This window comes from Rattus norvegicus, chromosome 4 (assembly GCF_021556685.1).
Source record: "Rattus norvegicus strain SHRSP/BbbUtx chromosome 4, alternate assembly SHRSP_T2T, whole genome shotgun sequence".
Lineage (NCBI taxonomy): Eukaryota > Metazoa > Chordata > Mammalia > Rodentia > Muridae > Rattus > Rattus norvegicus.
The window spans coordinates 152,546,777-152,570,224 of NC_141537.1; the positions used below are offsets into that span (position 1 = coordinate 152,546,777).

Below are 23,448 nucleotides of genomic sequence, written 5' to 3' on the forward strand. Positions count from 1 at the left end.
AGTATGTCTCTTACTGGTACTCTACTTTTAAAGTATTGAGAGGCAGGGTGACTATTTGATCCTCTCCCTAACTCCAAGTGTCCTAGCTGGGAGAGAGGCTTTGCTGTATGATGTGCTAGTTTGATCAGGCTGTTGTGACAAAAGACACAACAATCCAAGAGGCTCACCAGCAACTAAAGCTTTAATAAGTTTCTTTGGCGGGAAGTCCAAGACGAAGGCGCCAGCAAATTTGGTGTCTACCGACAGCCTGCTTCCTGTTTCATTGGTAGTGTTTCTAGCTGTGTCCTTATGTGGTAGACGTAAGATGGTTTCTTGGGATTCCTTTAACAAAGGCAACTCATTTCATACATAAAAACTCCTTTCTCGAGACCTAAGCACACGCTGAAGGCCCATCGCTTAGCACCCTCACTGGAGGAGATAATAAATCTGTGGGGTTTGATGGAGCACAGTCAGCCTGTTCATCTGCTAGCCACGACAGAGCCTTGCTCTGTGCCTCTTAGCTTTCATTTGTGCATACCTTTGAGAGATACGCAATTATGCATGTTAACACCAGACCTTTGTGGTCAGTTTGAACAATGACATGCAACAGATTTCTATCGATACACTTACACACTCGCACATAAGATGAATATGCAAAACTAGGGAGGCCTAAATAGGGCTATGGGTGCATTGAGGTCACTCTTCTGGCTATGCCAATACACTGTTCTTATGCAAGATGCTGTCACTGTGGGATAATGGAGACCTTGCTGTATTATCTCTTAGAACCTTATGTGGCCCTATAAGTATCTCTTAAAAATTGAAAATCAATATTTATAATCTGGCGTGTTTAAATAACAGTAAGAAACAGGCAGTGTGATCCAGAATGACCACCTTTCTCTTGATCTCGCTCCACCCTTCAGGTCTCAGGATCCATACCCAGCATTTTGTCCCCTGCACTCTGTGCTACAGAGCCAAGGTCCACATTGCCTGATACAAGCGGAGTCAATGCCGGCTGCTGCCACAACATTCACTGTAGTGGTAAGATGAGTGCTTACCCATTCAACACTGGGAGCTGTCAGGGAAAGGATTGGCTGAGTATTGTGAGGGTGGGGCGATCTTAAACCAGAGAGGACTGTAGGGAGGGAAGTTGGGAAACTGTGGGGTGAGAATGACTCTTTAAGGGAGCTCTCTGAAGGCAGACCAATACCACGTGGTATGTGTCTCACCCTGACCAATGGGGTCTGACTCCACATAGGGAGATGAACCAGGTGACCAATGGGGTCTGACTCCACATAGGGAGATGAACCAAGGCATTTCCATCCACCCAGATGGGGACCAGTCCTCCGAACCACCCAATGAGGATGAGCTTAGACCTTCATCAGTGCTGACTACTTGATATGCAGAAGAATACTTTATTGCTATTAATCAATGTTTAATCAATATGCTATAGTCTTAAGAGTATCCCATGGTCAGATACTCTGAGGTGATGTTGACAATATGCGAGAAACCAACACCTCCAGGAGTGGCCTTAGGGGTGTTCCTGTCCTGTTACCTCCTATTCTTTACTGTTCAAGCTCTTGCTTTTCTCCTGGTCTTTGATTTCCTCATAATTGTTCCAATGTGACAGGATCCTGATCATCACAGTGGTGTAAGTCTGGGTCTGTGTGTGCTCCTCCAACAAACTTTAGTTCCTACTGCTCAGTCTTGAGAATACAAGGGCTACTGACTGAAAAGGAATCAGGCATCTCTCTGATCTAAAAGTCAGAATTCTCTAATCGTGCTTAATGTCATTCTTCTTCCTATGGAAGCTACTGTTGCTGGGGTGTGTGTGTGTGTGTGTGTGTGTGTGTGTGTACGCACACATGCAGCATTTTGTTTTGTTTGGGATAAAGTTTCAAGCAGCAATCAAGAGACTCAAATTGCAGTTTCTTTCTTGGACAGTTATTCAAGCTTGATTCCTTCCCCAAGGTATGTCCTTTCTCAATTGCTCAGGGCAAAACTTCTTCAGTCGAATGTTAGTAGGCTGCTGTGAAATACAAAAAGAATGCAAACAAGAATGGGGATCTTGGCTTTGACTACATTGACTACAAATTATTTGCATAACCACTAACAATTAGAAACTTAAAATATTTCCCAGATGTTCACACCTGATCATATTACAAGACTGCTATTTTAAATCTGCTGCAAGGCCAACATCCTAGGCAAAGTAATCAACCTATGAAATCAAGAGTAACTTATATTGGAATCACATGGTGGGTGATGGACACGGGAAGTCAGTAAAACACACAAACTGGTGGGCGATTAGAATGGATAATTGAGAACATGATACGTTTAAGGTTACAGTTTACACTCATTTAGATACCCGAATTTTACAGAAATGTGATTTCTCAGCCTTAATATTTGTTACAACCAACTGTCTTGCATAAAATAGGCCACACTTTCCACAATTCCTGTAAAAATTACCTACAGTGTCCATGCTTGATAAGGAGCTGATAATCCACCATGAGGACCCTTGAATTAAAGGACAAGAAACAGGTAGTCTGTATTTTTAGCAAACAACCTTTTCAACCTTCTGGTAGACATAACACAGAGAATATTAAAACTCCTGTTTGGTCTCCGAGGGCTTTTTGTCAAAGATTCAAGAAGAAGTCTGGAAAATAAAGGATTCTCGCTCTGGGAAGACAGGACACAGGCTTGCTTTGAGGTTACTTGCATGTGCTCGCGGGAAATGTGCTATTGGAGATCTCTTTGGCACATGGATGTCCGGCCTCTCCCAGATCCTGTTAGTCAGGTCAACAGGTGGAGTTCAGTCATGGCGCTGGCATAAACCATCCTAGAGTGGGAGGAGTCAGGAGCACTGGTTCAGTCTAGACATCCAGGGGATTGAGGTGTACAATAGCGCTCACAGGAGGTTCTGATAGGCTTATCAGCATGACACTGAGTCCCACTGGGAATGTTCTAAATAGAAGTGGAAGTCAGCAGTGGTAGGTTGTAGGGATTGGGGCCCTAGGGCCGGCCGATTGGACCTAAAGTTGTCAGTTCAAGGTCAAGCCTTGAGAGCTTTGTTTCCAGCCAACATTTCTTTGTATTTTCAGAGCTGAGTGGTAGGGCCCACCATTGTAGAGCTGTCTATTCTGACATCACACATTTCTGTTTCTTCCGGGATAGACTCTGTGACAGGCTCTTGGTAAGCAGTGACAAATCAGACTTAGAGACTGACTTGAAGGAAATTATACTTTAGTAATGAGTGAGGAAAACAAGCAGAAAGGCCTGCAACACAATGTCTTAAGTTCTCTGACATTGGAAGGTTCTGGTTATAAGTGATGCATCTAAAAAGTCATCCTAGTTGGAGAAGAGGAACTTGTACTGGAGGAGATATTAGAGCATTAAAGACCATGGACCGCTGGGAAGTACATCCCAAGATGAAAGTCAGCATGGACACCAGGAGTCTTTGTCTTGGCTGCCCCTTGGCCAGTGTTCCTGTCCTTGGCCTGGATGTCTTTCTCATCCCCTCACCCCCCTACCTCCCCAAGCAGACAAGGTATGGTGGTTGAAGCTGAAATGTTCCTCCCAGGGTGTATGTGTTAGAGGGCTGGCCTCCTATGCAGCAATGTTGGTAGATAGTATTTGGAGAACTGATTCGATGGTCATGAGGACTCTGATCATCAGTGAATTATCCCATTAACAGGATCCCTTTGATGTGATATTGGGGTGCCTTGGAAACTAAGGGGGGGTGGAAGATTATTGAAGGGAGTGGGAACTTAAGGAGTATATCCATGGGGATTGTCTTGTTTCTGGCCCCTCCTCTCATTCATACTCCCTCTCCATCTTTTCCTTTTCTCCCTCTTTCTGTCTCTGTGTCTCTGTATTCCCTCATTGTGCACATGTGTACTGGGTCATCAAAGTCCCAAGACTGAAACCTCTGGAAAATTTCCCAGTAACAAACATTTCCTTCTTCCTTCACGTTTATTGTCCTGTGTTTCCTCATGGTGGTTGAACACTGATACATTCAGAGGAGGTAGCTGCCCCATCTGCTTTCCCAGCTTCCCTTAGATGAGCAAAGGCTCGACAACTGCATTATCCATTTCCCCAAGTCAGCTTACAACTGTGATTATTTTTTAAAAAATCGCTTATCAAAGTTAAATAGCTTTTTTTTCAAATTGATTAGTTATGGGTTAGAGAGATTCCTGCCACAAGGCTGCCAATGTCTATGGAACCAAAGAGCACCATGAGAGAGATGCCTTCTGTTCTAGTAGGTCTGAAAAGTACCTTAGTACTGCAACTCCCAGCTCTACAGGGAAATGGGAGTCCTGTGAGACTATCTCTCAGGCCCTGGTAGCTTCAGAGGTCAGTACAGGGACATAACAAGAACTCCAGTGTCACAGGTGACTGGAGATATTCAGCCTTTGGGTTAGTGATCTTAAAGGTCAGTGGGGGTCTGGGGTTTTGACTTTTGAGGTTACAGTTCAGGACTGGGAATCAATATTTTTGGGGGTCCTAGGAATTAGTTTGGGCCTGTGACTCTAACCACAGCTCTCAGACAATACATAGAATTTGGAGGGTCTGGTGTTTGGCATTCTATCCCCAGTGAGTAAAAAAAAATCCAAGAAGTGACCACCATTTTCACTCCAACTGGTTGCTAAACTGGCAGCCCCATTTAGCAAATAGTCGAGATCACTTCGCCAACTCCATTTGTTTGCCCAGTCTCCAGATTAACAGCATGCAGATATCCCTCTAGAAACAGTCACCAAAAACAAAACATCCAAACAGACCCAGTAAAAGAGGAAGTCAGAGCTGAAAGGCAAATTCACTCCAACAGTTGCATAAAACATGTCAAAGAAATGGAGTTTATGATACAACCATCACAAGGAGCCTTGTGACCCTGAGACCCTGTGACCCTCAACCAAGAAGGAATAAAGTACAGAGATAAAATATCTGGGAAATAATTCATCTTACTTTTAAAGGGAAATAATAATCAGATAGAAGAATCCAATAAATAGATACACAAGTCAAGAATCTATCAAAGATCTCCATGTGACAGTCTCCAAAATGAAAGAAATGGCTAGTCAATTGGAGGAAAATCAAAAGGGAAAGGGAGCAAGGAGAGGAAACGTGGAAAATGAACCAAACAGAAACACTTGAAATGAAAGAAATGGTCCTTCAAATGAAAACCGCATTAAGGATCATCATTAACAGACAGGACCAAGAATTAACAGACAAGCAGAAGAGGAAGCTTCAGGGATGGGGCAGAATCAAGACAAGACTACAAACAGACATGTACAGAGAAACATAGAAGGATGGGTATGCTTCTGTGGAGTCTGAGATAACATTCAAGAATCCAAGCCTGAAGACAAATGATTTGAAAAAGAAACAAAGATAAAACCAAACGGAACAAAACTTCATGAAACTATAGCAGAAAGCCTCCCAAACCTAGAAGAAGAAAGCGATACACAAACACAAGAGGGATGTAAATCTAAATAGATATAACCAGAGAATAAACTTGACAACATATCATAGTAGAATGGCAGGCATACATAACAAAGAAATAATCCTAAAAGCAACACAAGAAAATGATTAACTCACATACAAGGGCAGAAATATTAAAAATTGCTTCAGGCTGTTCATCAGCAACCAGAAAAAAAACAGAAAAACATGGAATGAAATATTTCAATCTCTGAAAGGAAATAACTGAGCCATACCTAGCTAAATGAATTTTCAAATTTGATGAAAAAGTAAGGACACTTCAACACAGACACAAGTTAATGTAATTCACAACAACAACCAAGCCAAGTCTGAGGTAAATTCTTAATGGAATTCTCTATAGGGAAGAAAAAGAAAGGTGGTCTCCTTCACCAGGGTACATGAACGTGCATACCCAATGAAAAAAACATGTTGTCAAATTGAACCTGGGAAAGAAAAATCTTGACCAAGATGGTAAATTAGTGGGCCCTCAAAACTAATATGAGAAAGGGAAAATAAATACCAATAATTTGCCCAAACAGAACAGCCTCAAACATATTTATAGGAAAGTCCATAAATATAGAAATCCCTTTTCATAACAACTTTAAATATAAATGACCCCAATTTACCACTAAAAAATAAAGACTAATAGATTGCATTTAAAACACTAGAACCAACCCTATGTTGTCAGCAAGTAACACACTTAACCAAAAGAGAAAACAAAAAACAAAAATCAAACCAAACCAAAAAAAAAAAAAAAAACAATATCAAAAGATAGAAGACAAACTATCAAGCAAATAGAAATTGAAAACAAGCAGGGATAACTATCTTTATATCAGATAAAGTAAGCCTTAAATTTAACCTAATTAGAAGAGATAAAAAGGATGTGTGAAGCTAGGCAACGATGTATATTTCATATCTGTGGGGTAGAATATTCAGATTTGAAAAGTAGAAATTTAACATATGTCTTCAACATCTGTGCACACAATGGTGGAGTCCCTAATTTTATAAAACAAACACTACTGGGCCACATGTATCTTATACAATAATAGTAGAGACTTAAATATTCCACTTTTATGTTTTGATAGATCTTCCAAACTTAAAACAAGTAAAGAAACTTCAGAGCTAAAATAAGCTATTGGTCAACTGGGTATATACACAGAATATTCTACCCAACAGATAGGGAATCCACATTTTTTTCCTTTCAGCTTCATGTGTAAATTTCTTCAAACTGGCTATATCATAGGACACAAATGAATCTCGACAAATACAAAAATTTGCAGAAATTCCATAAACCATATCACAATGGAATACAATATAAATTACTAACAAGAATAAACACAGAAATCACAAAATTCCTTGGAGATTAAACAATACATTTTGAGTGAATAGTGGGTCATATAAGAAACCAGAATGGAAATTTAAAAATTCGTAAAGACAAATGAGAATGAGAACACAGCCTGCCCGAACCTCTGGGTTTCAGTGAAGGCTCTCCTAAAAGGAAACGTTATAGCAATAAATACACTAAAAACTCTGAGAGGGGCTAGAGAGAAGGCCCAGTGGTTGAGAGCACTGTTTTTCCAGATTCAATTCTCAACAACCATATAACAGCTTACAAACATCTGGAACTCCAGTTCCAGAAGACCCTACTGCCTCTTCTGGCCTCTGAAGGCACTGTATACAGATGGTGCACTGATAAATTCAGGCAAAACACCCATACACATACAATAAAAATAAATAAATCTACAAATATCTCAAAAAAAGTAATAAATAACCAAATGATGCATTCCAAGCCCCTTTCAAGCGACCAGGCACAGCTCCAACAGATGGCATGAAATAATGGATTGAATGAGAGATTGAAAGGACAACTCAGAAAACCAACAAAAGGTTAGGGTTCTGAAAAAGTTATTAGGGTCAACAAACTCTTAGACAATCTGACAAACTTGGAAATCAAAGGATATTATTACTCTGGATTCCATTCCAATGAGCACAGGACATTGTTAAAGATTACATTTTCGACTTATTCTCTAAAATGCTGGAAAAACTAGAAGACACAGATGAATTCGTAAGTGCATATTGTCTACCAAATTGAACCAGAAGACATAAATAACATAAAGAGACCTATTACATTCAATGAGGTTGAAGCTATAATCAAGTGTCTTCCCTCAAAGAGAAGCTCAAGACTGGGTAGATTCAATGATGGATTCTATCAAACTTTCACAGAAGAACTCATCCTAATTATTTTTAATTTGTTCCACAACACACAAAGTGAAGGAACTTTTATTTCATAGATAGATAGATAGATAGATAGATAGATAGATAGATAGATAGATGAGATATAGATGTATAGATATACATAGAGATAGAGATGTATAGATATAGATAGATAGATAGAGATATAGATGTATAGATAGAGATAGAGATAGAGATGTATAGATATAGATAGATAGAGATAGAGATAGAGATGTATAGATATAGATAGATAGATAGATAGATAGATAGATAGATAGATAGACAGACAGATAGATAGATGGATAGACAGATAGATAGATAGAGATATAGATGTATAGATATAGATAGATAGATAGATAGATAGATAGATAGATAGACAGATAGATGGATAGACAGATAGATAGAGATATAGATGTATAGATATAGATAGATAGATAGAGATATAGATGTATAGATATAGATAGATAGATAGATAGATAGATAGATAGATAGATAGATAGATGTATAGAGATAGATAGATAGATAGATAGATAGATAGATAGATAGATAGATAGATAGACAGACAGACAGATAGATATGCTACTTTGTGGTTGTTTGTACGTTCTCCTCCTAACTGTATTCCAACACTATCTTCTCTGGTTCAGCTCAGCTTCTCCTGGCTCAGCTGTCACCAACTGTCTTCTCTTCTTACTCTGCTCTCTGACCCTGTTTCTGTCTTCTAGAACTTCTTCTCTGCTACCCCTGGATCCTATTCCCTACTGTCAGACTCTGCTGGCTTTTTTTATAAGCCTCTCCCATCCCCAGAATTCCAAGAGGCAGCTGACATAGGGGTTTTACAGGGCCAGACACATAAAATAAATCATGCAACAAGGAACACTACAAAATCAATCATGAAAGCAGTATTATTCTGATACCAAAATCACATAAAAAGAGAGACAAAGAGGGAGGGAGGAAAGGAGGGAGAATAACAACTAAAACTTCATCCCAGTCAGAACGGTACCATCAAGAAGTCTGACAACCATGTCGGAGAGGATGTGGGGATTTATTGCTGGTATAATATGAATTAATACAGTATGGAAATCAGTGTGGAGGTCCTTCAATGCATTAAAAACAGAGCTACCAGAATGAATAGCTACTCCACTCGGGCATAAACCCGGAGAATTCCATGTACTCCATACCTTACTATTACAGAGATATTCATACCCCACTTATTATTGCTTTATTCGTTATAGCAAAGTGGAATCAGCTGGCTTATCTATCAATGCGTGAAGAATCAAAGTCAAGCACATACTCAAAATGGAACAGTATTTTGCTCTAAAGAAAAGCGAATCACAAAATCGGTAGTGCAATAGAATTAGAAAGTATAATAGTTCCACGGACTCCTAATCTCAGGGAAAAGTCCACACCTGCTCTCCTTTGTATGTGGCTCTCATCCTACAGTGTATACATTTATTAATATAAACAAGTGAAAATTATGCTTTCATTGAATATCCCAGCAGGATGGAGTCCTTCACTGAACTTAGTACATTTTATTCTTTAAACAAGAATTTTTGCTATTCAAATTATAGAGTGTGAAGGTTGTTAGAAGTGTGTGTAAAACACCCTAATTTTGAAAACTCTGAGAATACCTGGAAACAATAATTTATTGTCCCTAATCTCAAAGAATAACCCGCCAGGAATTTGAAAGCACTGAGCAATGTGTGTGCTTCTGTTTTTCACGGTTTGTTATAATTCTAAATTGCATTATTGTTGATGAATAAAGGTGCTTTTTGAAAAGTAATAAAAATAAAACAAAATATGGAGTTACCTAGGAGAGCCATGTAAAAGGATATGGAGCTTTAAACATCCTCAGTTCCCAGACTGGAGTCTTGTTACGGTTTGGAGCTTAACCTCAGAAACATATAAACGTATGCTCAGCCATAACAGCCATCCATCTACACATGTGCTTCGTGTGGTACATGTGCTGCATGTGTTACATGTGCTGCGTGTGTTACATGTTCTCCAGCTTATTCTTTGAAACAACACACCTTCAAATAAAACATTATACAATCCATGAGAAAGCTGAGGATTACTTAGACCTAAAATAGCACAAGACCTAAATTTTGGTCTCAGAACAACTAAGACTCCTCTTGGACTGAGTTCTGCATCATGTCCATGGTCCAGCACGCCAGACCCAGCAGGTTTGGCCCTGTGCTTCCTTCCCTAAGTGACTGCCAAAATAGGTGTTTAGAGCATCAAACTACTTAGCTTATCTCAGGTGGAACCTAAACTTCAAGTCTGTGAATTTTCAGAATGTAGAGACTCCAAGGCAAACACATGAAAAAGGAGAGGGAGGGGGAGGGAGAAGGAGAGGGAGAGGGAAAGGGAGGAGAGGGAGGAGAGGGAGAGGGAGAAGGAGAGGGAGAGAGAGAGGGAGAGGGAGGAGAGGGAGAGGGAGAGAGAGAGGGAGAGGGAGAGGGAGAGGGGAGAGAGGGAGAGGGAGGAGAGGGAGAGGGAGAGGGAGAGGGAGAGGGAGAGGGAGAGGGAGAGGGAGAGGGAGGAGAGGGAGAGGGAGAGGGAGAGGGAGAGGGAGAGGGAGAGGGAGAAACCTCTCATCAGTTGGGAACAGCAATGGTGGCTTTTAGTTTTAGTTGTCAGGGCTATAGCTGAAAATGTGAAACTGGGATGATGCTTATCAATCAGTAATAATCAGAATAACCGAGGACACGATGCCAGGTAAAGGTACATACATGTGCACACATGCATATGCAGGTACAGTGATTCTACCAAACTGAAATGATTATAACCATCAAAGTAGCAGACACAGAAAGTGGAAGGGAGGGGAGGCAGAGTAGGGAGGACTGAGGCTGGTTTAATAGACATAGAGTTTTTCTTTCCAGGGAAAAATGTTTTGGAGATTGGAAGTCCAACAGTGTAAATATAAGTAACACTACTAACTTGTATACTTAGCAAAAACTAAGATGGGGGTGGGGTGGGGAGTAGAGATGGGTGGGGCAAGATGACTGAGCAGGTAAAGGCACTTGCTAAACTATGCCGGCTACCTGATTTCAACTCCTAGAGCTCACAGACAGGTTGAAGTAGAAAAACGACTACACACACACACACACACACACACACACACACACACACACACACACACACACACTAAATATTTTAAAGAAAAAATAATAAGATTCTTTATTTCACCGTATGTCTGTTTTCCTGTAATATGAACTTTGGAAACACAGGCTGGAAAGCCAGCGCCATCAGTCAAGGGTCCCTTCAGAGAGAGCTGGGTCCAGCATGGGCACTCAGGGCTGACCCAGTGAGCTTCAGCTTATTGACTGACTGTCTCATAAAAGTCAGGTGGAAAGTGACTGAGTCACTTTCCTGGCCTCTGGCTTCTACACTTGTGTGCATGTCTGTGCATCCTTACACACATAAACACACAGAAATACATACGCAAACACATTCTAAAAGCTTCAAAACATAGCAAGTTTTTAAAAAGTGGGAGAGAAAGGACCACGCTTGCATACTGTACCCCTGCTCCCCTTTTCACTAGCAGGGTCCCTGAATATCTTTAGCTGCTGGGGATGTTCCTGTCTTCCTTGTTTCCTCTCTTGTGACCCAAAGTCATTGAGGACAGAGCTCTGTCTTCCAAATCACTTGAGATCTCCGAATCCATAAAGGGTAGGTAGTCTTCACTTGTCCCTACACCACTCCTGTTCCCACTCCCACTGTACTAGTTACCTGTCCTTCTCCCTCCTCCCAGCCGCCTCCCCCTCATTCCTTCTCCTACCTCTCCTTCCACTCCTCCGTAACCCCGCCCCACCTCGCCCCGCCCCCTTCTTTCTCTCCCGCCCCGCCCCCTTTTTTTCTCTCCTTCCGGGGATTCTGGAGCCTGCCGAGGAGGAGCGCTAAAGCAAATGTTAATGAAGCAGCAGGTTCCTCTGTGTGGAATGTCTTTCAGGGATTTCAGGCGTGTTTTCACAAATGAAGCCCTACATCTGGTTGGCGTTTGGATGAAACAGCATCAAGAGGTCTCCATGATCCTGCCCTGAGCCCAGCTGCTGGCCATCATTTTTCTTAGCCTTCTCAAAACAACTTTACTTTTGTTTATCCTCTCTAGGGTACTATTTTCTGTTTTATTAACTTCTGTTCTCATCTGTGTTGTTTTCTTTCTTTTACAGATATTCTCAGTGTCTTAAGACGGAGCTTCATTCCTTAATTTGAAACGTTCCAAGGCATGGTCGGGTCCCTTTAATGTGCCATACATGTGCGCTATGGGCAGTTAGCAGATAAAAATGGTAAGTCTTAAGAAGGAGATAAGACATTATGTGTTAAGTATTAAAATGGCTCAGGAGACTCAACTTCAAGACCTCAGAGGCACGTTGATTGGCCAAGCTCAGAAAAGCAGGAGAGATCAGCATCAGTGAGGACCTAGAGGTCCCGGTGAAAGCCAGCAGGAGGCATATTCAGAAGCTTCTCTCAAGGCAAGCAGCCCATGACAGATGGGGTCAGCATGGCACTGTGGAATGCCTGGGGATGGCTCATACCCAAGGACACCCTTGTCAGCCTACAGGGAGGCACTGAGACATCCAGACGGTTGTAGGACCACAGTGAGTTTACATTAAAGAGGGCTTAAAGGGAGATGTCAGATCCACGAAGACAGCATGGGGGAAGAACAGTGTATAAGGTCCCAAGATGGACGACATAAGGGAGAACAGATCTGGGTGACTTTGCCCCTGATCTTCTAGGTGAGGGCAAGCAAGAGCATCTAGCACATTCCATTCTGATGCAAATGTCTCCATAAGGAAGCTGAGTCCAGCTCTGAGGGGCACTGGAGGCAAGGCCTTGCTGGGGCCACACTGAGGCTGGAGCGGATCCCTGGGCCTGGATGCTGAGCTTACTCTAGCCTACCCCAACATGCAAGGTCCTAGGTGTCCAAACGAGGTGCAGGACTCCCTTCTCTTGGGTGGTCTTTGTTGTAATCAGGTCCTAGAGCATGTGGGTACCTCATAGCACTCTCACTGTCCTTGGGTGTCCCCTTCCCAGGACAATGGCAAGGCAGGGAGGGAAGTGCTCTGTCAGCTCTGAGAGTCTGCTCACAGACTCTAACTGCAATAGTCTTAGATGTCCAAGTCCTAGGACCCAATCCACACCAAGGCAGGTGCACTCCTCTGAGAAATGGACAGGTCTCTCCCCATTGAAGGGGCTTTTCTAGGCTTGAACCCCTTGAAGAAGATGAGTAGGCTTTGCCCTTGATAAAGCCCCAAATCCCACCGGCCAATGCCCCTTACCTTCACCTACAGGAGTGGGCTCTTTGGCAGGTGAACTAGGGCCCATCTTCCCAGTCTGGCCCATCAGGGAGGTTTCTAGTCCCAGGAAATGATGGAGTTTCCTAAAGTTGGGAGCTTCTGCCAGTCACTGTCACCCCAGGGATTCCCTCTAATGCTCAGGGGTCAGCCCACTCAAACCAGATTCCTCCCAACCAAGTCAAGGAATCACTGTCCTGTGAGAAAGTCATCCATTTTTCTTCTCTTTTCTCTCTGCTGTTTCCTTTTGACTTCTTTTTAATTTATTCTCATTTCTTGTCTATTTGCTGCTTCTTTCTTTGTCTGTCCCCTCCCTTCCTCTTCTCCCCTCCCTTCCTCTTCTCCCCTCCCTTCCTCTTCTCCCCTCCCTTCCTCTTCTCCCCTCCCTTCCTCTTCTCCCCTCCCTTCCTCTTCTCCCCTCCCTTCCTCTTCTCCCCTCCCTTCCTCTTCTCCCCTCCCTTCCTCTTCTCCCCTCCCTTCCTCTTCTCCCCTCCCTTCCTCTTCTCCCCTCCCTTCCTCTTCTCCCCTCCCTTCCTCTTCTCCCCTCCCTTCCTTTTCCTGTCCCTTTCCTTCTTTACCTGCTTGTTCTCTTTCTCTTCCCTGCCTTTTCCTGCCTCTTCCCTTCTTTCATTTTCTTTCATGAGTCTCAGAAAGAATAAATCATTTCCACTGAGTTCCTTGGGGGATTAAAATCTGAGGTCATGCAGGAACTCACCTCTTCTTACCTTCTGTCATGGCGACTCCGGGGGCATCATCTGTCCACCGAGCCTCCTTCAGTTTATTAGTTAGACCCATACAATCTGTGGATCCTCCATGTGCACCCCTTGTTAGTCTTTGTTTGTCTGTCTGTCTGTCTGCCTGCCTCTCACTTTTGAACCATCTCTATCTACTTTTACTATGTTGCCATTGGATCTTAGCCTCCAAGCTCACGTTTTAGGTAAAAATGTTCATTGTAGGCAGTACCTCATATCTGGTAGGTCTTGGAAGGTCTTCATGATGTGGGAGCTGGGAAGTTACTGCAGTCAACACATTCAATTGTTATTACCTTGCATTCACATCGCAAGTCAGTTCTGTCTGCCATGAAACTATTTACCTGGTCTTAGAAATAAATCCACTTATCCATGTGGCAATTACAACTAGGGAGAAAACTCCAGGTCCTTAGACAGCACAGCACACATGTGCTAACACACCAAATCAGCCTCGGCACTAATAAAGCTGAACCAGGACATGCATGAAGTCTGGAGCAAGCAGGTGGATACGTTGAGTTGATCGCAGACTTTCTAATGCAATCATGGATAGACCCTGGACTTGGTCACTTTTTGTCACCTCTCCTGATTTCCTCCATAGAATTACCACACTCTGAAATCATTTGCATTCTTAGTTAATCGTCTCTCATCTGCCTGCATGCACCATAGTTTCTAGTGCTGCCCACACACTAGCATACCCAGCTTTTTAAAGGTAAAGTCCATGTGTTGAGACACATCAGCCCATGGTCTGACACATTAGCACACAGTAACCCTGGAAGCTCTACTTACGACTTACACAGTTTGCATGCAGCACAGTGAAGCAAGCGGAAGGGTTGGCTGCACCACAGGAAGCTGCAGGTACATTCTGACTCCTTTTGCTCATACCATGACCTTGTCCTACCTAGGGAAAGTGGGAACTTTCACCTTACAGGGCTCTTGTGAAAAAAACGACATCAGGCAGCAAAAATCCCAAACAGATGGCCACCCAGTGGTTGCTGCCATTAACGTCCCTGAGGATCTCAGTGGGCCCTTTTGCCCTTCCTTTGGTTGTGTTCTACTTATTCAATTTGCCTAGCAGGAAAGTGACCTTGGCCACTCAGAAATGAAGAGCTGATGGCCTTGGGGAACTTGGAGAGGAAACAGAAATCTGAGGTTTGAGACCCTCCCAGAGCCTCCATTCAAGAGGAATGGCCTTCCTGCTTGGGCTGCAGGAACTTGAGACGCCATAGCAACATTTGTATGTGGGCCTTATGGGGGGCTCTGGGGTATTTTTCAGATCTACCTCAGGTTAGAATGTCTGACTGAGACTCTTGTAGACCTGACTCAGGAGCAAGGATGCAGGAAGAGAAACTGGTTCCTGTAGGAAACTGGTCCCTGTAGCTGGCGTCCATTGGCATCTCTATCTTCAGCACCATAGGCATCTAACCTTCACTTCCCTCCTCGAGGCTCCTTCTCTCCATGTAGCTGGCAACTACAAGTCTTATTTCATCATTCTCTTCTTTGGGTCAACCTTCACCCACCTCAGCCTCATCAGCACCCATTACTATGATCGTTCACTGTTCACTTGGCCTAGCTCATGGCCCAAGCAGCCCTCCTCCACATAGTGATTGCAAATGTCCCAAATGCCACATTCAACACAACATACACCCTCTGCACCCTCCCTCCACACTCTGCTTCCCCCACTCCAGCCCCGGGTTTTCCTTCACCAGGTTCACCAATGTCCATGCTCACTGATTTAGCCTGTGACTCCCTCACCCTCTAGGATCCAGGGCAGAAGCCAAGGTCTCAGCCCTGGACTTTTCACCCCACTGTAAACATGATTAGTCTCATGGGACTGTGCCAAGCTTCCAACTATATAAACACATAGAAGGCCAACAAGTTATTAACTGAATACTCTGCCCTTCGCTCTGCAAATAGTACATCAAAAAAACAAACCATTCAAAAGATAAAACTAAAAAGTCCACCAGAGTTCTAATGTCCCAAATGCCACATTGGGTCACCTGGTCATCTTTGTTCGCCTCTTGCTTTAATTCATCTTTTCTCCCCAGACACGAGGATGAATTCAGGACCTCAAGGCTTGGAACTACACCTCGACCCCTCCATCTACTCTTTATTTTTGAGATAGAATTACACAAAGTAGACTGGCTTTGAACTCCTTGTGATCCTCCTGCCTTAGCCTCTCACTTAGCTGGGGTTGTAGACCTGTGCCACCAGATCTAGCTTCTGTATTCAGAATCATGGATTGTGTGGCCACGTCCCTCCTTCCTCCAGCTGCCCCCACTGCTCCCTCTGTGTTCTCCACCAGTCTAAGTAAGTCAAGTCCCCTGTGCTTAATGCACCAAGAGTACCTCTCTCCTTCACTGTGCCAAGAGACTTGGTAGCAGGTTGGTGATTAACTCTCTTTTCTGTTTGAATGGTGGTTGAGTTGTGTTTACCTTTTATCCGGCTGCAGGACCAAGCAAGCCCAAATCTGCCATTATCCATTATGTGTAAGAGAGGACTCAAATGTCCTGAGGGACTCTAGTAAGGAGATCTGGCCAAACAATGACAGAATTCGCATCAGAACTCATTGCAACCTAGATTCAAACATTTGATTGTACAAGCTATTAAGCAAATAGACTACTTGATGGGGTACATTGTGAATCAGGATGTGAATTTCAATTCCTTCAGACTGTGTATAGTGTACAGTGTATTCAGTGTATAGAAGACAGTATCTGAAGCCTTATATACTATCCTGTAAGTTTACAACAAGAAGAACAACAATAAAACTAGTGAACAAAAATAATCCTATTGGGGTTGGGGATTTAGCTCGGTGGTAGAGCACTTGTCTAGCAAGCGCAAGGCCCTGGGTTCGGTCCCCAGCTCCAAAAGAAAAAAGAAAAAAAATCCTTTTGGCTGAGGGTTCTGAGTACTGAGTCTCCCTCTTTTCGGTATAGGTGACAAAGGTGTCTACATATTATTAACAATTTGTCCACTGTCAATCCATTAATATGGGTCAATGGGCCCTCCTTACTGTGGCACCCTGCATAATCACAGACAACAGAAAATCCACAGTGTTTGCATATGTCTGGAGTCCTGTTGTCCTGCTGGGCCCAGCCCAGCCCCACTGCTCCTGGATACACTACCTGGGGGAAGTTATCAAATCTCTCCAGACCTGAGTTTTCCTTCCCTCTGAAAATATGGAATGTACTGCTCACCTTTAAGACGAGGTTATCACACATAATAATCCATGAGAAATGATTAACATCTCACCAGCACTCCTCCTCCTCCTCACCTCCTCCTCCTCTTCCTCCTCATTTTAATTCTTTTGTCTCCCTGCCCCTCTTGTTGTCTCCTTCCCCACCAGCCACATCCTGGTTTTGTCTTGTCTCCTAGTCTCTTCCCATCTCCTTCCCCCTTCCCCTTCCTTTCTAATAATTGTTGTTATGATAATCCTACCTACTTCTCAGCCAAAGTAAAACAGCACCATGTTGCATGAATCAAGAAGATGGGTTGTACTTCATATCAACTCACAGTGTGAGTTTCCCAAGGTTTATAATGTTCTTGACCCGTTCTCATTTGCCGCATCCTTCTAAATTATGAGCATCAGAGCTAAAGCATCTAAATGGATTCTGTCCAAACCAGCAAAGGCAAAATTATGACCAACTTGCCCGAGGGATACACTAGGGCTTCTTTTAGAGGAGTCCTAAATAGCAAGTTCTGGGGTCACAAGAACACTTGTTGATTCGGACTGCGCTTGTGAGAAACCTGTGCAACACGAGTATCTCAAAAACGGAGCCGAGGGCAAGGTTGCTAGGGTCAGGTTGTGCTAGCAAACTTGGACCTCCACCCAAGAGCAAAGTTCAAATGCAGCTCCTAGGGTAAATATTTGCTATTACCTCCATCTTGCTTTGTTTATCTTAAGGTCACGTAGCCTTTCACTTTCCCATCTGACTGGCATCCAGAGGTCATGGTGACCACACAGCTGGGCAGATGTTAGGAATCTGGGCTAAGCTGCTTTAGTGAGAATGTCAGAGTGGATTCCTTGTGGAATACTGTGTGGGAGAGGTGAACAGAGCTCTCTGGGGACTCAGGCCTTTCCCACCCATCCCTGGGAGCTCGACAATGAAGCTATGTTTGTCTTAGAGCACTGTGGCACTGAGTATCCAAAGGTGACAGCACTGACCACCCAACACAGCAGACACTCGAGCTCTTTGGCCAGTAACTTTTCAGAGTCAGCGCAAACACTGGAAAAGCATTTCGTAATGTTTCTGGCTGGGATGAAGATGTAGCCTTGACCCCATCCACCATGTGTTTTAAATCCCTGTATTTATTGATGCCAGCTCCGAGTGTTGCCTTGTGCTCTATGGGAGGAACCTTGGCCCTTAACACCATTAGTAATCGTCCTAGCAGGGCCATGGGTTCCCTTTAAGGTGACGGTAAATCTCTGCTTGGGAGTTTAGCTCTCTCTAGAGCAGGCGTCTAAGAAACACAGACATACAAGCAGAAGGGGAGGAAGGCGCCCAAGGGAGAGCCTAGATAACTAGTCCTCCTCCTTTTTTTTAAAGTATTTTTGCTGTTACTGCTTTTACAAAATTACATATGTGAGTATCACACATTACACTCCTCATCCCATCTCCCTGTCCACACTCACCGCCGCTCGCAAACCTCTCACTCATGTTCATATCTATTTGGTTTCGTGACCCACCAAGACTAACCTGAACCATCTGTGGGACTGTGAGTTTTGAGCTCTCTGTTGGAGTCCAGTCAGCTTAGCAGCAGATCTACAATGATTTCTCCCTCTCCAAGAATCTATAGACATAGTTTCAAGTCTCATGAGCCTCCCCCTCTCCTTGGCTGACTTGTATAGGCGAGACTTGATGGGGCAGTCTTGCATGGGCCCAGTGTAGGCAACTACAGTTAATTGAGTTAAGGAATACAGTAGTTGTACCGGCCTACTGTTGAACTCTTATGTTCCTAACCCTCTTCCACAGTGTCCCCTGTCTTAGAAGGGGTGGTATAGGTGACTTGTTTAGGGCCTACGGATACTCCATATTTTCTGCACCTTGGGAAGCCATGAGCTCCTGCAATCAGCTCTGTTCAGAGTAAGAAGAGGTTGCACTAATGAAGTCTGGGACAGCTTTCACTGAGAACCCTGAGCTTGGGGCTTTAGAAGGCAGTTTTCTGCTATGTCACTTTAGTTGGCTGACCAAAAACAAAACAAAAAACAAACAAACAAAAAAAAAAAACCACACTCCCTCTACTGCTCATCATTTCTAAATTTCTAACTGGATCTGTGTTCCCATTAAACCACCTCTCTCTTGGCTTCTCTCTTGCATCTTTCCACACTCAACAGATTTGTCTATGTGTGTGTTTGCTTGAATTTATGTGCACCATGTGCGTGCTGATGTTTACAGAAACCACAAGAGGACCTTAGTTCCTCTGGAACTAGAGTTACTTGTGAGGCACCTAATGTGGGTGCTGGTAACCAAACCCAGGGTCCTCTGCAAGAGCAGTATGTGCTTTTTTTTTTTTTTTGGTTCTTTTTTTCGGAGCTGGGGACCGAACCCAGGGCCTTGCGCTTCCTAGGCAAGCGCTCTACCACTGAGCTAAATCCCCAACCCGCAGTATGTGCTTTTAACCACCGAGTCACCTCTCCAGACTCCTAGAAAGGTCGATTGCAACCTAACTTCACCAGGTTCTAACCATTGAGCTCGCAGCCTAACTTCACCGGATTTCCAGGCTTGTCACTTTGTTGGTGGGCACTGAGGGGCTGTAGTAAATGACTGCAGCTCTGAAGGGGAGACAGGGCCCTCCTTCTCCTAACTGAAAAGCAATAAGAAAGACAGGGATTAGGCATAAAGTCTAGGATATCGCTAAGACAAGAAAAGGTACTGCTTGGCTTCTCAGCCTACTAGGACAGTAGATGACAAGGCTCAAAGCTGAGACTTAGAAGACCAAACACTCACTCCCTGGATTACTATCCTCATCCCAGCGATGCTCACCTTCTACGCTTTCTTGTGCTATCTGGCTATATTAGCTGTGTGGAGACAGTTTGCCCATTTAGAATGAAATGCCTTAACTCCTTACTTCCTCTGTTTCTACAGGATATTGAAGAATATGTTTGCAAATGTGAAAGTCATGAGTGTCTAGTTAATTAAATTTCACAAAGTAAACATAATTTGTGCATACTGGTTGGGGCATGTTTCCTAATTCATTCTTATGAAAAAATGAACTTAATTCTTTTCTACAAACTATGGCATTTCAGTTAAATCTTTAGCCCATATAGAACTGATGGAATGTATATTACATAAGTTATGATCAAGATATATTTATGCTCCATATGGTACTCTTCAAATTTTCAGTGCATGTTTTTTTTAAATATGGCAAGTTTTGATTTTTAAGTAGACTGGACAATTAACATTCACTAATGTTATTTTCTACTTTTATGAATAATATATGCTTAAATTTTCCTATTTCCATGACTTATTTTAGTTTAACTTAAATTATTCAGTTTTTCTTCTAGTACCTTTTTCATAATAGTTTTTCACTATTTTTAGTGGTTTCCATAGAGACTGAATCATATACACTTCTGATTCACGTGCTAAGGATAGATTTCACTTATTTGCCAGACTTTAACTTGAGTTGACTTCACTCATAATCGACTACTTGATCTTATTGTTTTACAGTTCCGTTTTACATTTTTCCCTTCATCCAGTCGTAAATCTGTATTTTCCATTTCGTGTTCTCTTCTATTTATATTCTTCCTATATGACACAGTTTTAACTCTGCTGTTGATAATTATTCCTTAGTGCAAGCCTGGTGATAATGAATTCTCTCAGAGTTTTGAATAGAAAGGTTTGCATTTAGCTTTTAAGTTTTGAAGCATATTTTGATTTTGAAGCCTATTTCTGATAGCTATAAACTCTACCCAGACACTTTTCCCTCTCCTCTTTATACTATAATTTCCAATGTTAAGCCATCTTCTCCTTCTGTGGTCAATGGCTTGCTCCATTTCATATTGGTCTTAATTTTTAATTTCTTTTTTAAGTTTTCATAGTATGGTTATTGAACATAGTCCCTCCACGCCCCTTCCCTTCCCCTCCTCTCTCTTTAGCCTCTTTTGTCTCTTCAGACAGTTTCACTTTCACTCTTAAGTAGAAAGCACAGCTGAGAGCAAGCATACGACATTTGTCTTCCTTAGAATGGCTTAATTAGCTTAGTGTGGTTGTCTCCAGTTGCATCCATTTGCTTGAAAATGATCTACCTCTGTTCTTCATGGCTGAAAACCATTCTGCTGTGCATACGCCACACATCCCTTATCCACTCCTCAATTACTAGACAGTGGAGTTGGGTCCATAGCTTAGCCATCTCGAAGTGTTGCAGTGTGCATTGATTCCTCCATGACAGACTGACGTGGAGTCCTCTGGGCAAATACCAGGGATGCTTAGTCACAGGAAAGCTCTATGCCTCGCTTCTTGAGAAGCTGCCACACTGACTTCTGTGAAGGTTGGGAGAGTTCACACTCCCACCAGCAGCAGTGTATGAGTTCCATTTTGTCCACGTTACTGCCAGTATTTGTTATTTGTCTTCTTCCCTCTTCTTTATTCACTTCACAGCGTGATTCCAACCCCCCACCCTCCTCTCTTCACAGCCCGATCCTCACAGCCTTGGGGAGGCTCTCCCATGGGTTCCACCTCCCCCTTATATCAGGCCTAAGAGCATCCTCTCCCACTAAGGCCAGACAAGGCAGCCCAGCTATAGAAAAGGGATGCAAAGGCGACCACAGAGTCCTGAACAATTGCCACGTTGACTGAGGTAAGACAGAATCTCAGTGTAGTTTGACTGACATGTCTCTGGGGGAGTAGTGAGGTTCACCACCTTCTCAGGTCTTCCCGCTTTTTATTTCACCTTCTGAGAAGTGTTCATTTCACTAACAAGCAAGAAATCAAACAACCCAATCAGGTTGATTTTTTTTTCGAGTGCTTTCAGGAACTTGGTCTTTTCCCCATATTTACTGTGATACCTTAAAGATTTTCTCTCTTTACTCTGTGCTATGCACACATAAAGTTACAGCTAAATACCTTTCATTTTGCAAAGTTCTGAGTCTTAGGTCTTCTGATTTTCACTGCTTTGCTGTCTTTCCTGCCCTTCTTAAATGTCTTACAAGCACAATCACTTATATTTCAGATCCAACAGTCTGCTTGCTGACTTTTCTAAAGAAACGAGGTTCTGATGCATGGGTTCTAGCTACCTCTACTTTCTCTGAGCCTGTTCAGCTTCCAGCAGTTTAATAGAGAATGCCACCAAATCCACCACAGAGATCACCAGTCAGTTCTCAGCAGCTGGTAGGGACCAGCCAGCACAGCTCTGGCTTGGCTTTAGTATTGTGTCAGTTTTGTGCCTTTTGAGTTTTTCATCTAGTTTCCTTTGTGCTGCTGGAGATCTTTCTGGGGACCAACCAACCCTCCATTTATTGCTGTGAAGGAATTACAAGTCCATGTCACCGATAGGCACACATCATTCCATGCTAGGGAAGGGGTAAGACGTGTCCTCCATACGCAGAATAAGGCACAACAGAGTCTCCAAGGAAGTGAAACCCACACGACTGTGATGTCATAAAGCTGGGAAGGAAGACCCTGAGAGAGGACAAGGGGAGGTGACCAGGACACGACACAAGGGGAGGTTACCAGAACCCATTGGGTTCGACAGCAGGAAACTTGTTGAGATCCTTGACAAGAGTGAGCAGTAGAGGAGCTGAATGAATGAGAGGCAGCAGACAGGGGAGTGCAGGACTCAGGCTGAAGCTGTGAAAACTCTCCATGTTGAACTTCCTGAACCCCCCCCTTTCCGCCCCCAAGCGACAGAGCTCCCTCGGACTCAGCGCATTTTAGATGCGTTTTTTCTCATTTGTTTCGCTTGTATATCTATCATACATGTTGTTTTAATAATATTTCAAGTGTGGTTTCTTTAACTAAGCTAGGTGAGTTTTCATGTTTGTTCAAACTAGCAATGCTCTGTTCTGAAACAATGTACTCTGTGGAGTTTCTTGGCCAATTCAAAAGAAATAGATCATAGGTAAAGAGACATCTACAGGGGTCGGAGCTTTGAGAATCCTGAGTTCACATGAAAGCTGCATATCACCTAAGACAAGTTATTAATTTCTTAACATTGGCTTCATTATTTACATAGATTTATATAGATTTTTTTTAAAAAACATGATCTTTGTAGCTTAAAAATAAATTATGTATTTTATGTAATTTAAAATATAGACTACTATTAGTCTTCATGCAAGTCACACATATACTAACCAAGATATTAATATAGATATCTGCATCTATATCTATCTACTTACTTTCCTGTAGACGAATGGAAAGATCGTGGCTGAGCTGAGGATGTGTGAATTCATTTTTGCAATGTCACTGAATACTTGATATTTGCATTAGTTTATATTTACTTATTGAAATTTCCCACCCACGCAGGACAAAGCACAATTATCTCCAGTGCGGAGAGAGAACAGAACTTTTCAGAGGTTTAATGACAGCTGGAGCCAGATATGTGCCTGCAGACCTTTCCCCCTTTGGCTTCTCAAAGTACCAAGCACTTTAAAGTTAATGGCACAGTTGCGGATCAAAGGAAGACATTTGTCAAGACTCACCAAGAAAGCGCTCCGTACCATCAACAAGAGCAGAGCTGATGTTGGGGTCTGGGCTTACCACTTTTCTGGTTAGAACTTAAATCCTGTACTTGGGCAAGTA

At 42.9% G+C, this 23,448-nt stretch overlaps 1 long non-coding RNA gene across 2 annotated transcripts; it reads left to right on the top strand.

The window, feature by feature from the left end:
- LOC102548743 (uncharacterized) lies at positions 1 to 23,448 on the top strand. 2 transcript variants are annotated; one of them, XR_015686125.1, is made up of 4 exons: positions 1 to 265; positions 900 to 1,017; positions 11,841 to 11,957; positions 23,173 to 23,448. It is a non-coding gene; the product is annotated as an uncharacterized LOC102548743 (long non-coding RNA). The 2 variants fall into 2 exon arrangements; XR_015686126.1 differs by lacking the exons at positions 1 to 265; positions 900 to 1,017 and adding an exon at positions 11,532 to 11,690.